Source organism: Taudactylus pleione, unplaced genomic scaffold, assembly GCF_031769625.1.
Source record: "Taudactylus pleione unplaced genomic scaffold, aTauple2 ptg000421l, whole genome shotgun sequence".
Classification (NCBI taxonomy): Eukaryota; Metazoa; Chordata; class Amphibia; order Anura; family Myobatrachidae; genus Taudactylus; species Taudactylus pleione.
In genome coordinates this window covers 1,109,627-1,126,371 of record NW_028284823.1, presented here as the reverse complement: position 1 = coordinate 1,126,371, position 16,745 = coordinate 1,109,627, and positions in this window count along the sequence as shown.

Sequence of the window (16,745 nt, the reverse complement as noted above, 5' to 3'; positions counted from 1 at the left end):
GCAGTGTTACTGTCTAATGTCTGCTCCCTGGCAAATCCAATGGATGAGATCCTATTATTGCTGGGGAGAACTGGCTCTGGTATCTCTGGTTCATCTGTTATGTATTTTACCGAGACTTGGCTCTCTGACTCTATCCCAGATGCTTCAGTATTTTTGCCAGGTTTCTGCCTACTAAGAGCCGATCGTATTCTGGAATTTTCAGGAAAATCAAAGGGTGGGGGTGTTTGCTTTTATATTAATGATGGCTGGTGTAAGGATGTTACTGTCCTGCTCAGGTACTGCAGCTCAGACTTGGAGTTGCTTGTTTTTAATTTTAAGCCGTTTTATTCCCCACGTGAGTATGTATCATTTGTTTTTATTGGGGTATATAGTCCTCCCCAAACATGTGTTAGTGAAGCTCTGTATCACCTGGCTTCTCAGATATATGATTTGGAGTCTAAATTTCCTGACTCATTTGTTATTGTATTAGGTGACTTCAATAAAGCAAATTTGCGTAAAGAAGTTCCGAGGTAGTTCCGAGGTACATAAATAAATGATAATAATAATAATAATAATATTAACATGCAACAAGTTACGTGTCCAACTAGAGAAGGACGCACGTTGGATCTTTGTTACACTACCTTAAAGAACGCTTATCGTTATTTACCATGTGCAGCACTGGGGCTCTCTGATCATTGCTTGGTCCATCTTCTCTTGAACTATAGGCAGAATTTAAAGTTAAACATAAGGTTAAGTCCATGAGGAGATGGACCAGTGAGGCTAAATCTTATCTTCAGGCTTGTTTTGAGTGTACTGACTGGGGTGTTTTCGAGGCAGCAGATAATGATTTAGGTAGACTAACTGATCTTGTGACATCATATGTTGGCTTTTGTAAGGACCTGTGTGGGCCTACAAGAACTTTCCTCTCTTACAATAATGATAAACCTTGGTTTAGTGCAAAACTTAGCTTCGCCGTGCCAAGGAGGAGGCATATAAAAGTGGTGATAGGGCACAGTATAATCAGGCAAGGAACTTGTGTTAGCCAGAGAAATCAGAGCTGTGAAAAAAGGCTTTTCAGGTAAGCTGACAAGGGAATTCTCGTTCAATGATTCTGTGTCAGTGTGGAGGGGTATGCAGGCTATTACCAACTATAGGTCAGCGTCTTCTCTCACTGTCGCAGCTCAGAATTTGGTCGAGGAACTGAATGTCTTTTATTGTCGGTTTGAAAGGCCAGGTTTTGTTTTGAACTCAGATTCAGACACGTCCCTTAGCTCTGTGGAACCTCTTCTTCCTTTCTCATTAGATCCAAGGAGTAGTTTACCAGGGCTGCAGGTTAGTGAGGACGAGGTGGCCAGGTTGTTCAATAGGTTAAGGTCCAGGAAGGCTCCTAGTGCGGACAGTGTGTCCCCCTCTGCCTTAAAGATCTGTGCTAGTCAACTGGCCCCTGTCTTTACTGGTATTTTTAATAGATCCCTAGCAGAGTGTATAGTTCCATCCTGTTTTAAAAATTCAAAAATTGTGCCTGTCCCGAAGAAGTCTTTCATAACAGGTTTAAATGATAACAGACCGATTGCATTAACGTCCATAGTGATGAAAACCCTTGAACGGTAGGTGTTGAACTATTTAAAGAGGTGAACAGGTCTCCTGCTGGATCCCATGCAGTTTGCCTATAGAGCGAATAGGTCAGTCGAGGATGCCTGAAATATGGGGTTGCATTACATTTTGCAACACCTTGTTTTACCAGGCACCTATGTTAGGGTGCTGTTTCTGGATTTCAGTTCCGCTTTCAACACCATTATTCCGGAGATTCTGTCCTCCAAAATGGCCAATTTGGGGGTTTCTACATCTATGTGTCGCTGGATTGTTGACTTTCTAGTGGGCAGGACCCAGTATGTTGAAGCAGGGAAGTCTATTTCAAGAACACGGAAGACTAGTATTGGGGCTCATCAGGACTGTGTTCTTTTCCCTCTATTGTTTTCTTTGTACACAAATGTCTGTATTTCTACAGACCCATCGGTTAAACTATTAAAGTTTGCCGATGATACCACGGTCATAGGCCTGATCAAGGGGGAAGATGAGTCCTCCTATAGGAGAGAGGTGGACCTGCTTGTAAAATGATGTGGTGAGAATAATTTGAAATTAAATCCTATTAAGACGGTAGAGATGATTATCGACTTTAGGAAACATCCTCCTTTTACTTCTCCCTTGATCCTAGCTGATGTTGTTGTATCGGTGGTGGATTCATTAAAATTTGGGGGCATTACTATCTCCTGTGATTTGAAGTGGGAGATGAACACCAGTGCTATTGTAAAGAGAGCTCATCAAAGGTTGCATTTCCTTAGACAATTAAGAAAATTTAATGTCTCTAGGGAACTGATGTTGCTCTTTTATTCCGCGATAATTGAGTCGATTTTGTGTTCCTCGATTATTGTATGGTATGGTGCGGCCAGTGACCGTGATAGGGCCAGGTTACAGAGGGTAGTCAGATCTTTGATCTTTATACGGCAAGGGTTGGGAAACGATCAATAAATATTGTGGCGGATGTGGCCCATCTGGGCCATGACCTGTTCCAATTGCTTCTGTCTGGTAGACGGTATAGATCTTGCCCGGTTAGGACCTTGAGACATGCTAATAGTTTTTTTCCCGCAGGCAATTATGCAGTTAAATCATTGTTAAATATTGCTTGTTAATTTAAAAAAATAAGTTATATTGTGTATGTATGGTGTATTGTTATTGGTGTGTAATTCTGAGTACTTGGTTAGTAGTCAGTGGTTCCGGAGTCAAATTCCATGTATATGTTATACTTGGCAAAATAAAGTCTGATTCAGATTCTGATTCTGAATACGGGTAACCTTGGAAAACTGTGAATAGGCTGAAGCAACACTCTGAAGGGAATAGCACAGAGCAACACTGGTGAGTATCTCAGTCACTGGAACAGCGAAGTTGAACAGTTTCCTGTTCCTGGAGTCAGACTTAAATACCCCTGGCTAGCTGGTCATTGGATCAGAGGATCAGTTGAGTGAACACAGGACTACCATTGGGAGAGACTAGTCAGGTGATATACCCCAACATGGCTGCGCCCATGCCAAGCACCCCGGAAACCAGGATGCACATACGGAAGCCCTAGCAGACCCTCCACTCCCAGTGACTGAACACCTAAGCCCAAGGACACCGGCGCGAAGGTGGGTAGTGGCCGATCCCAAGCCGCATCCTGACAGGAAGTCCAGGAACAGAGCATTGTGTCCCTCCTGGAGAGGGTCATGTTGGGAGGTATACAAGGCTAGTGTCTGCGTCTTTTCACCCAGATTTATTGGTCTCGCAAACGGACAGGTGGTTGTGATGTTATTCCAAACCTGTGTCTTTGGACACAAGCATTAGATCTGAGATGTGAACAGGTGGCATCTTTTTCCTTCGGACACCTCCTGTGTCAGCGTATTTGTGTACAATAGATACGTTCAAAGATGCAGCTGCTGTGCAGAAGTGTCCATCTCTGAGTCAGGCCCAAGGTTTGGACCAGCCATGTGCCTTGGTTTCTGCTGAGGCTCATGGGTTAATGGAGTAAGATAGTGGTCTCATCATATATTTAAATTTGACCCATGTTGCACCTCTATGTTGCATGTTGGAAGACTAGTGTAACTGTATGTAATCACTGAGCAATTCAATAATAAGCTTCAGGAACACACATCTGTCACATGCAGTCCCAATGTCCCCTTATTCTCAGGGGTGGTACTGATGTGACATTGTCCTCCCCCTGTCTGCAACCTTCTTCTTTGTCACTTCCTTAGAGTGGTGGGTAGGCATATAACGTAAAGTGTATTTTCTGTACCAGAAGTGAATAAATGTCTCTCCAATTTATCGGAATTCAAAGATAGAAAGAGACAAAGGGCAAATTTACTAAGCGGCGGGTTCTAATCCCTGGGGTTTTGGTGGCGGCTTGACGGCGGGTTCCAAAACCCGGGGGTTTTGTGGCGGTTTGGCAGTGGTTTCTAAATGACAGCCCTGTTCTTCTATTCTATTCTAGAATTTGTTTTGATGGCGGTTTTGCAGTGGTTTTGCAGCGGTCTTGGCCTTAGTAAATCTGACAATAGCAAAACCGCCGCCATACCACCGGGGTTTAGAACCCACGGCTTAGTAAATTTTTCCCAAAATGTTAAAATCACTGGTGATTGTTCCCTTCCACAAAATAAATGTACCACTTCTATTTACAGTGATACCACATGTGTGTATATTATTAAAGTTTCATTCTGTGCTTTGGGTCACATGAATATAAAAGTGCCCATTTCTCAGCCCTATTTGCCCTGGTAATATTGCGGAAACCAGTTTCCGAATGATTACCCCTACATTAAGCACTGCTGCTATTTGTTAGACCTCTTAAGCCTCTTAAACAGATTAAATGGTCGATATCTTCATCTTGCAGCACACTGCAGTCCCTATAAGATGTATGGAGTTATTGAGGTTGTGTTATCTATGGCAGCGGTAACTAACGTCATTATTAGATGGAGTGTGCCAACTCCTATCTATGGGAAGAGGGCCCGGAGTGTAAAGAGGGATCCAAACCTTCAGCCTCCTCCAGCCCTCACACTGCGCGTACAAGGTAGCATATGCACAGTAACCCTGCATGGATGCAACCTGACTGTGTAAACTTTCGACACATGGTATGCTTAAACAGTTCTTAGATTTATTATAATCTGGCAGACGAGCAAGTAAAATAAGACATAGGGCAATCACAGATGTAACAGCGGTCGGCAATCTGTGTGTAGTATAGCAGCCTGGAGTTTAGAATTACCATTGTCATAGTCATTGTCGTGCGCCGCACATGAGCTGGGCGAATGCTCCAGTGAATGATAGCCCAAATGTCCCTCCATCGGTGGTGGTATAGGGTACTTGCGGTCATTGTTACTGGCTGTACTAGCATGTATTCTGGTGGAAGCCTCTGGAGTCCGTCCTGTCCTCATGGACGCGGGGGAGTAAAGATGCGCAGAAAAACGGCACATGCTCATTAGAGGTCATGTCAGAGGTCGGACTCCTCCTGACTGAGCTGCCCTGGATCCTAGTGACCACTGGCTCAGCTCCATCTACAGGATACTGGAGGGAAGCAGTGCAGGAGCGAGCTCCTTCCAACATTCACCTGGCTCAAGACATTATGGAACACTTCAAGAGCATCACATAACATTTGAAATCTCTTTCCTGCAATGGAAGACAATGATGGTTAGACAAAGACATTTTGCAAAAAAAACAACAACATTTTGAATATAATCCAGTCAACATTCCTGAAAGATAAAAATATGAACATAAGAAGTTAAACAATCCCTGAACATTTCACTGGAAGCATAAACTGCACTGACTAAAGTATTCATAAGAGCCCTGACAAGTCATCTTCAGTAGCAATGTTGATGGCCCTCACTGAGCTAAACATATCAAAATCACATTCCTTCCATCGCAGTTGGATACAAACTTGGTATTTTCATGCTTCTGAGGCCTCTGTCTTGGAAATCGGGATTATTAGTAGACTTCCATTCCTGCCAATCAGAGGTTGGCCCAGAATCATGAAGTCTCTGAGATACTCAGTGAACAAGTCCAGAAAACTCGTTACTAAACTTTCTAGGAAGTTTCTCCTTGTTGCTCCTCATAGATCTCCTGTTCGTCAAATGGTTGTTTACTTTATAATCTCATTCTTTGTAGACATGCATACAGCTGCAGGCATATCCAATGACACTGGTCCCTGTGGCTGTACAACATTCCTGTTAGCACTAACTGAAGTAGTCCCGTGAAACACAACGTACCGCGACAGTATATGGTTCTTGTTGTTAAAGTCCCATAGATGGTAGCCTTTTCTTTGATACCTAAGAATGTTGCATTTTATGGATTAAAAGTCAAGTTTGTGTCTTCTCTTCTTAGGTACATGAGCATAAGAGTTACTTCCAAATCCACGTAGATGGTGTCATCTCCTTGAATGCCACTGTAGGTGGTCAATTTTTAAGGTAAAAAGCTGTTCTCACTGCTTCTGCCCAAAACTCCTTATCAAGATTTGAATCACACAGCATAGCTCCGGCTCTCTCAGCTATTGTTCTATTGGCTCTTTCACTGCTGCCATTTTGTTCCGGTGTATACGCAATAGTTAGCTGATGTTGGATGAAATTTCTCTTAGGTACTGATGATATTAAAATGAACCTCTATATACCCCTGCCTGTACCTTCTAAAATCCTTCCTATAAACCTCTAAGGATGATGCTAATTTGTGTACGCAGTCATACAGTAAATAAAGACTTAGACCTGGAATCTGTGGTTCCAAAGCACAAGTGTTATTCAAGTAAAAGTTCAGACAGTTACACGCAATTGATCCAGACACAATTTAGGCGCAAAAGGAATTATACAGACCCAAGTACAGTATACATACGCAGAGCTTCCGGTACCAGATGTTAGGCATCAGCAAGAAACCCCTCAGTCAGCATTCAGCAAGAAGACTAAAGACCCAGTGTTGGAGCACACATATTTTTACCCCCCCAGAATAGACAGGACAATAGAGAAGTTTGCTGCTGATGTCATTGGTTCCCACTGGAGAAGCATCTGTTACAAAGCATTTAACAGGCTGGTTCAAATAGACTCTCCCTGCCTCTAACAGCTGGGTGTCTTTCCCTTCCCGCCCCCTGTAACATCCTAACAGTTGTTCATAAAATATATATTTTGTTGCTTGTAGCCTCTGCGATCCATAACTCGAGAATGCATGATGCGACCTCCCCACCGATAACACCGTAATACTGTAAAAAGAGTGCGCATCAGTACAGAACCAAACACGACTTGTTTAGCATGTATAAAACCTTAGTTATCAAATATCTTTATTTCACAGCGTTTATATTAACTGAATAAATTTAAATCTTATATCTTAAAGCTAATGGAACCTTGTAAGTGAATATGTAATGTGTGAGCGTACGGGGTTTGATATGAAGACGCTAGTTAACTGGGGACAGATGCGTGTGCATTTAGCTACTAAATTGTATTTTCATTCGGGGTCTTAAGCATAATGGCCCTCATTCAGAGGCGGTCAGAGGATACAAGCGGTCGCTCAGAAACTGGGCAGCCGCTTGCATCCTGACCGGCCGCCTCTGTTTCAGTCGTTAGGCTGTGGGTTTACACCCACAGCTCTAACAACCACTAGGGTGATGGTCGCGATGGTCATAGACCATCGCTACCATTGGGGCTTACGATGAGACCCTAGTGTAGGGTCTCACTTGTCGTAAGCCCCGGAGAGCTTCTGGCTCTGTCAGAGCCGGAAGCTCTCCACTGACATCACTAGTGATGTCAGTGGGGCCTCCACCAAACGGCAGGCGTTCCCATGGGAACCCCTCCGTTTGGGCTGCCACCCCCCTGGCCCGCCTTCCAAACGGGGCGAGCTGTCAATCAACATCGACAGCTCGCCCCCTTTGGAAAGAGACCCGCTACGACCGGCGCTGTTGGTCGCAGCAGGTCTCATGCATGCGCACGAAGGAGCCGGCTCCCTCATGCGCATGCGCACTGGACAAACATCGAGGCGGCCGTGCGGTCGTAGACCGTACGACCGCCTCTGAATAAAGCCCAATGTGTGTATGTAAAATGGTGAAAGATGCAATCGCATGATGCTAATAATTGTGCATTCGCTACTGGGCATCATGTTAGCAGCTCAATTGTGCATAATGTGCGGTGTTTATGCATGAGATTCCATCTATGATGGACTTAACATATTTATATATATATATATATATATATATATATATATAAACATACATACACACACATATCATTCCTCTCTCACAGTTTCAGACTGCAATGCAAATGTGACTTCCAGCTGTGAAACTAAACCATCCTGTCTGGGTATGAAACTAAAACCTGTTTGGATTCAGACAAATCCAATTGTGTAGATCAGTGCCTGGATTATATTACAATTGCCAACAGGGATTCCCAATTTGTATGTAAATCACTCACAGTTTCTGGTGCATTGTCTATTCTATTTAGATTATCAAAAACATTGCCATCTGTTCTTAGCTCGTGAGTTGTAACTTAAAGTGATGCTGGTCGCAAAATGGCGTCTTGCAGATTCTTGTTTCTAAAATGGAGTTTTAAACTGATCTTGTCTCAGCCACTTATCCAGCTTTGACAGTACTTGGTTATTTCCCTATTCTCATATTCTACAGCGTTATCAGATCTTAGACTTTTCAGCTTCTGGCCTGTTTGGTTTTCAACAAGATCTTGTACACTTTGATGTTACTTGTAACTTCACATTTACTCTTCAAGAAATAAATATGTATCATTCTTGTAGCATTCGTCAATGAGTGTCATGAAGTAACAATTGCCACTCATGGATTCTACCTTCAATGTCCAACACACGTCAGTATATACTAACTCCAATAGCACTTATGCTCTGGATGCAAACTTGGGAAACATGTTTACTTGCCTCTCACACAGCTCTCACATGCTGGTCTTTCAGGATTGTCCTCTGACATTCCAGTCACTATACCATTCTGAAGTTTTTGTAATCCATCATAGACTAAGGGCCTGATTCAGACCCACTCGCGGGCGGCTGTCCGCTCGCAAGTGGGTCGATGGTCTACACTGAGCATGCGCACGACGGAGGGAGCTCCGGTGTGCGCATGCGCCAGATGCGACGAGCGAAGGACTTTCCTTCGCTCGTTGTGTCTGATCAAAGGGGGCGTGCTGTCGATGTTGATTGACAGCACGCCCCCTTTGGTGGGCGTGCCGGGGGCGTGCCTCCCTGACGGGGGCGTTCCCAAGGGAACGCCTACCGTCAGAAGCCGACCCACTGACATCACTAGTGATGTCAGTGGGAGTGATTTTGGCTCTGATAGAGCCAAAATCACTCCGGGCCTTGCGGTTGAAAAACTCAACCGCAGGCTCCGGCTCGCAGTGGCGATGGTCGCGATGGTCAAGACCATTGCGGCCATCAAACTGCACGCTCGTATAGGCTGTGGGTGGTGACCCACAGCTATACGAGCGTCCAGGAGGACGCTCCATAATTATGGAGGGCGGCCCTCATTCAGAGCGTGCGCTCTGCTCAGAGCGTACGGCTCTGAATGAGGGCCTAAATGCCCTGACCGCCTGTGCCAAAGTTTCACGGATTGGGTGGATTCCTCAGTGATCATTGCACGGCATTCCACAGTAACAAGGGTATATAGTCGTTGGTACTGGGTTGCTGCAGCAATAACAGTTCCTCCTTGGTTGTACACAATACCTTTGCAGAGTATCCTCTCCACTCCAGAAAATTCACAACAATCAGGTTGGTTCCCAGGTTAGGTACAAACAGTATGTCTTACCTCCCACTCTTAGGCATAGTGTAATTGTCCCAACATGAGTAGCATACAAGACCTTGCCTCCCACACCACGAACTCAAAGGGGGAGATTCAATTAGGCAAGGTGTTTTTCCCCACAGCTAATTAAACGCGCTGTCTAATGGGAACCCTGCTAGCCAAATGCAGGGGCTGAGGGGTTGCGACAGTGCCACCCCAGGTTGCTCCATCCTGTGCAACTGCAACGGCCATGCCGCCCTCATATGGCCCTGATCTTAGTTGCGTTAGCTAGGTGGTTGCTGGGCCCGTAACTTAGCAGAGTGTAGGGTGACAGCAGATAGTAATAGTAGAATGTACTGTCACAAATATGCATAGCGGATAGTGCCTGGTGCAGTAGTTCCACAGATATAGAATTAAACCCAGGTAAACTTGTATTGGCCAAAATGCTGATGGTACTGTGTGTGTTACACAGGTGTTGGTGGCGGTTAGTCCACACATGGTACAGCTTAACCACTTCTTAGATTTATTGTAATCTGGCAGACAAGCAAATAACATAAAACATAGGGATTTTACAGGTGTCATAGCGATAGGCAATATGTGTGGTATATTCCAGCCTGGTGCTGGGCATTGCAGAGAGCCAGTGGTGAGCTGGGTGAATGCACCGGCGGATGACCGTTCCAAAGTCCCTCTATGAATCAGTGGTGGTATAGCGCAGCTATTGGTACTGGCATGTGTGAGCATCTGGTGTCTGTCCTTTTACTCATGGATATTGGGGAGTAAAGACGCTCAGAGACACCACACATGCTCAGTAGCACATGTTAGAGGTTGGACTACTCCTGACTTACTGTAGATGTGCTGGGCAATAGTGATCGCCGGCTCAGCTCCACCTACAGGATGCTGGAGTGAGGCAGCACAGGAGGGCACTCCTTCCAACATTGGCACCATTACTACAAGAGGCACTGTAGCAGAGGTGATCTGGTTTTAAACAACAGGTTACCTACGTTGTTGGCATCTAAGTGTGAGAAAGGCCATTGACAATACAAAAAAAATGGGTAAATTGTACATCCTCCACACACATACCTTACCCCCAATGGTGTAAACCCTGCTGCTGTTAACCCTCTATATTATCTCTCCATGATTACAGGAGTAGAAGGTGCTTCTAGTGTTTGGACATCATGATAAATAACTAAACCCTCCCCTCAGCTCCTGTGCGAGCACCATACTGGCTCTGTTCTGGGCTGCCCATAGATGCAGACACACCTCTCCTCACCTCTTTTTAATTCTGTAGCAGAGGATCCTAAACTATAATCCCTGAACAGGTGACCAACTAGTGCCCCTAACCCAGACACAATTCAAGAGAGGTGGGACCTATGTGTAGTCTCCATGCGGCCACTCCCTCTCTCGCCGAAGCATGTGTTGAGCAGGCTCTGGCACTGGTTTCTGTACTGCCCATGTGCAGATCTCTGGAGATAAGTATAATGGGTGCAGGGTGTGTGGTGCGGGCCCAAGGGGCCTATGTACACCACACACACTGCACCCATTATAGATACTCCCATGCCTTTCATACAGTATAAGGAGTAAGTCCTAATTTTGTTGTTTTTAAGTATGTTTTTGTTTAAGTATTGTGATAAGATCTAGTTAGGGGTGCCCTCTCCTGGGGTACATGGGCTCAGAGCCATAACTAGACTTTTTGGTGCCCTGTGCCAGAAAGAGCATTGTCGCCCCCCTCATTTTCCAAAGGGACATAATGCACCCAAAAAAGGGCCATGGCTTCATAGGGAAGGGCCAGGGAAGAGATAGGAGAGGCCAGGAGATGCTGGGGATGAAATAAGAGGAAGCTACAAGCAAAAATGATAATAAACAGAAATTTGACAGACCCAAACAGCACCCCCTGACCTGTGGTGCCCTGTGCGATGGCACCGGCCACATTACCCTAGCTACGGCCCAGCATGGGCTTTTCCAAACACAGCAGCCAGGAAACAGCACACCAGTCCAGGGTTTCCGTAAAATTAGCCGAAGCTAGTTTATTGTGCAGAAAAAGAAAAACATAGAATAAAATCCTAACCCGTCTGGGCTCTAACTAAACAGAGATTCCCTCTCTCATCAGTAGTATGACCTAATGTCCCTACCACAATCATAGGCATATGCACAGTGTTCATGGTCATAAATTAGAATGGGCCCTATTTACTTTTAAAATGCGGTTTTAGTATATTTTCATTGCGAATTTAGGAAATATCACATGGCTGTACTAACATCCAAATGCAGAGACCGAGCTTGCGATAAAGCTCTGTCCCTGCGAATCCCGTTCGCACACTTCTACCTGTATATTTCAGATAAAATACAGGAAAATGTGTATGCGCCACCACCGGATACAGCAATACCCCACACGACCCCCTCGTAGAATGACCTCCCTGCACTATGCAGCAGCTTACCAGGGTCACTTTTCAGGAGCCCATAGACTAGCTGACCGGAGCCCCAGAGGACATCACTGGAGCACCGATCACTGGTCCATGAATGCAGGTAAGTGTTTTTTTTTTACAGTGATCAGCTTGTGGTCTTTATACCACAAAGCTGATCACAGGGGAGCTAGCTCCCATCTCTGCTCTGCATGTCAGAACAGAGCAGGAGTCCGGGAACCAGGGGAAACCCTGGATAATGCTATCTCCAGGTGGCGTTATTATCAGGCGGCTTCCCCCGTCATTTTTTGACAATATATTTTTAGTAAATCTGGGCTGATCACATTTCCCAATTTTGCGAATTCTACTCCAATTGCCCTTTAGTAAATTCATGTGATACTAAAATAATGTTAAAAGGGTGTGAAAACACCAGTTTTCACATTATTTTAGTAAAAATAATTTTAATAAATAGGCCCCAATGTCTCTTAACAGGCCTCTTTCCCTAGGTAGTGAGACACTGTAAATCCCTGACACACTTTTATCAGCCTCTTACAGGTGCAAGTACTAATTAGCCTGTTCTCAGGCTAAACATCTGAAGACCCGAAATGGGCCTAATGGATGGAGCCCAAACACCATCAAGTCTGTTTTGCAATCACAGACATTTTCCTGGGGTTTTTAATACATATACGTCAGAAACCTGGGACAAATATATCTCCTGTGTATGACCTTACCAGTGCTTTTGTCACAGTATGTTAATGAACACAGTACATGTAGATATACAGGGGCTGATTCTGAGTTGCAGATCTGTATTTAGGGATGCAAACAGCAAGTTTTTGCTGTGAAATAGGACATTTCATGGGCGTTGGCAAAACCATCGCATAGAACTATCCTGACTTGTGGGTGTGCCATGGAGTGTCATGTATGTGTATCAAAAGTTCTGTGTGATTTTGAGTTGTGCGGACTGGGAAGGGAAGCCGGTTTCAGATGGATCTCTTGCACCTAGGAAGGGCTTGGTGCAAGTGCATATACTAATGAGGGCAGTTGCAGGGGCCGACGTAAAATCAGTGGGTGGCAAGGGCTTCCGCTTGCACGCGCATGAAAGCATAAAGTATTAAAACAGCCAACACAACTACAATCACTTTGCAAGCGACTCAGAATCAGACCCAGAATGTACAAAAAGTAACATAGGCAAACAAAATAGCAAAACATGACAGCACTGGGTGCATAAAATAAACAGCATGCCACGTTAATGAGAACAAATTAAGGGCACAGGTAAAGGTGCCCATACATCAGAGTGGGTTTTCCGTGATCCTGCGACGCGATTGGAAATACCGATCTGCCGGGTGGAAACGACAGACGGCCACCATCGATGATCAACAATCCATCACAAGATCGCAGAAATTGTCAATGTTAAATGTCCCCGATTAGACAATCACGATCATTTTTTGATCGCGATCATCAAATTGGGAAAATCCAACATGTTGGATTTCTGCGATGCCGGGTTGCAGCATCGCGGGAATCCATCGCAGATGGACGGGACCCATTAGTCCTCATTGTTGCCTGCCTTTTTTGCCATAAAGTGGCTACATTTAAATGGTAGTTTCAAATTGTTTTTGGAAAAAGGATAACCCTTTGGAAGCACACACAAACACAGGGAAAACATACTAAATTCACATAGATAGTTCACGGGTCTGAATCGCTGTGAAAGAGCGATGCTAACCACCGGGTCAAGATGCTATAGATGTCTCCACATCTCCACCTGCTGCATCCAGGGCCGGCGCTAGGCTTTGCTGCGCCCAGCGCCGTCCTGTGTTGCCACCCCTTCCTTCCTCTGCTCCCTCCCCCTGTGCTTACATATTCACTATAGCGCCGGGAGGGAGGGTGGGCGTTTCTTGTGCCCGCCAAATACAGTGGCGCTCCGGGCGACAGCCCGGCTTGCCCGTGCCTAGAGCCGCTCCTGGCTGCATCCATACTATGTTCCTGGTCCAGAAGATTGGTGGTGATGGTTAAACAATCTGATGGATAATAGAGCCTATGCTGCTAATTCCTGACTCAATGTAGATTGGTCTTTCGATCATGACCTTGTGCTCCACTGACCCCTGAAAGGTGCAAATGAGTCTGACGTTGCTTGATGAAAGCAGAAACTCTCACTTGAGACTCCTCATACTTGGTATACATGGAGATCCAAACTTGAACTCTTTGCCCCATTGCCTACAGGCATTTACTGGGGCATATCATTATTCTCATCTCCTGTCCACTACAGAAGCCATTCTGACACATGTACAGGCAGCAAAATAATCATTCTGTGTCTGAATATGTGACCGAAGTTCAGCACTGGGTGGATGACACCAAATGAAAGGCAGCAGCTAGCTTTATTGCTGTCTGCCAGACAATATAGAAGACAACTTAGCACAAATGAATTTACCAGATGACTTTGAAGAATTCATTCAAAGGTGCGTTACCATTGACATTCATCTGTCAGAATTAATAAACACACAGACCAATGTTGTTCATCTACAAAATGTTGCAACTGATCATTATACTTCATCCTCTATAACACAGCCAGAAATTAGGTCTCTGAATGAAGAAGTACCTATGCAAATAGGGGGTATTCTGGGTCCTAATTCCAATAAAGGAAGGTGCAAATGACGTGGAAATAACTTATGTTCATATTGCGGCAGCGGCAATCATTTCTTCCAGGAGAATACCCTCCTCTGTAGAAGAATCAGAAGATCAGGAGGAAACCAGCATTATAAAGGGGGCATGTCTGGGTTACTCTAATACGCAGGGGTGGAGCACATACTACATGTGCCAGAATCTATAAGAGGCGCCACAGGGCCATTTCCCTGCCGCAGCTGCATCCCTTGCGACCGTAGACTCTGCTTCTCTGCCGGTCTGTTAATGTTCCCTACCAGACTGACTCCAGTACTATGTATAAGACTACAGTGAGGGGCCGGGCTGTGATGTCAGCGCGGTCTGTGACTGCCGACATCACATGTAGTTTCTGCTCCCCAGAATGCCTTGTAATTGGCATTCTGGAGGTACAGTTCCCAGCACTGCAAAAGTACTTAGAGGGGAACTGAAGTTTCCTTCTCTAAGCACTGGATCGACGGCCGAAGGCACTCAGAGCTGGTTGATGTGTGATCATCAGCCCCTCTTGAGTGCTGCTTCCTGTTCAGCGGAGACTGACTGATCGGTCCCCTCTGAGCTGCCTGTCATACGCTCTGCCTCGGATAGATGGGATGGGGAGCATGAGGGGTTAGAGGGGGAGGAAGGCTAATAGGGGGATCTGTTATCAATGAAGGGGAGGTGGTGTCACCTAGAGAGCTATGGTCACTGGGGTGGGTGGGGGAGAAGTTATACTACTGGGGAATACAGGAAAAAGCCACAGGGGTAAGGAGATCATTTCTGAGGGTATCAACATCACAGGGGGATGTGTCAACTGTTAAAGGGAATTCTATAAAACATAATAAAAAATGCTCAAGGATTGGAGGATAATGCAGAAAAGGCTTTCTAGACATGCCCACTGGGTGGTGCTAGACATCCACTGGGGTAGGGTGCTGTGACATGCTCTTACTACGGGTGCTAATAGCCTCTGCAAAAAGTAACCTGATTTTCGTTGCAGTGTAAGAGGTGGGGTGGGATCCCCCGGGATTGAAATGCTTCCCTGGCTGTGGTGCCGGTGGTACTCGGACAGTTACCTCCTGACTCTCACCTTCAGGCAGTGGATGGTCATCATTGGCACTTTAGGCCTCAGACTGGCTACACCTATGTGCCAAGCACAAGGGTGTATCCCGAACGAAAATGCCTGACAGGGAAAAGGGAAATGGGTGACACACGACACAAACAGCACACAAAACACAGTTTACGCTCACCGAAAATAATCTTGTCCCTTTGCTGGACGAGTCCTGATCTCAGCACCTGTAGACGAACACAACAGCAAGAGCCCAGCACAGGACTCGATACAATAACAGATGCCTTGCCACTGCCTACCTTTGATGGGGGCCTGACTGTGGGAGATACAGCGACTTACCAACAGCCTACCTTTAATGGGGGCCTGACTGCGGGGGAGAACGTCCTGGTCCCAGCCCGGTCTACCTTTGATGGGGGCCTGACCGCCTGACCAAATTCCACGATGCTTCTAGGCCTTCTGCCCTTATGTACCTGTGGCCTAGCCTGACTTACCCTCGTCCAGCGCCGAACTCCAATGATCACGGCTTAACGCCGACAGCAACAACTCCTACAGCCTAACCTGACTTGCCCTCGTCCAAGGTCTAGCGCCGAACTACAAAGATCACGGCCTAACGGTACAGCAACAACTCCTACGGCCTATCCTGACTTGCCCTCGTCCAAAACCTAGCGCCGAGCTACAAAGATCACAGCCTAACACCGACAGCAACAACTCCTACGACATAGCGCCGAATTACAATGTCAACGGCCTAGTGCTGAACTACAATAACACACGGACTAGTGCCGGATTAACATGCCCCACGGCCTAGCGCCGACTTTACAATGACACACGACCTAGTACTGAACACTGGTGGTCTAGGGAGGTATGAGAGACTTGCCAGTCGTGGGGTCTTCGGCTGAGCCGAGTCTGGCCCAGCCTCCACGTGGTCTTCGCCGGAGGTGGAACAACTTCCGCCACCTCCGGGCTCCCTGAAGTCTTCACCTGGGCAGCAGTAGCCGGGGATAGCTCTTTTTTAAGGTCCACCGCCGCCCCAGGGTTTCCGGTGTCTTCTCCGGCTCCACTCCAGGTGGGCGTCGGTCGGCAACTCTTGACCCGGCGGCCTGTGGAAGCTCTTTTTCAGTGGCTGCCGCCCTGTGGGACTTCCGCCGTCTTCTTCGTGCTCCTATCTTCTGGAGCTCTTCCTCGCTCCATCCCGACAGTCGAACTTCCCCTGCCCTCTTTGCTCCAGCTAATTCAAGCCGGCGCCAGGGGGCGGTACGATGACGCGGCGAGCCAATCACAGCTCGAGCTGTGATTGGCTTGCCGCGGCCATCCCCTGCTGACTGCCGGTCTGTGAGCCCTGATTGGCTCACAGTCGGCGCCAAATTCAAAGGGGTGCATGCCGATTGGCTGAGTCTGAATC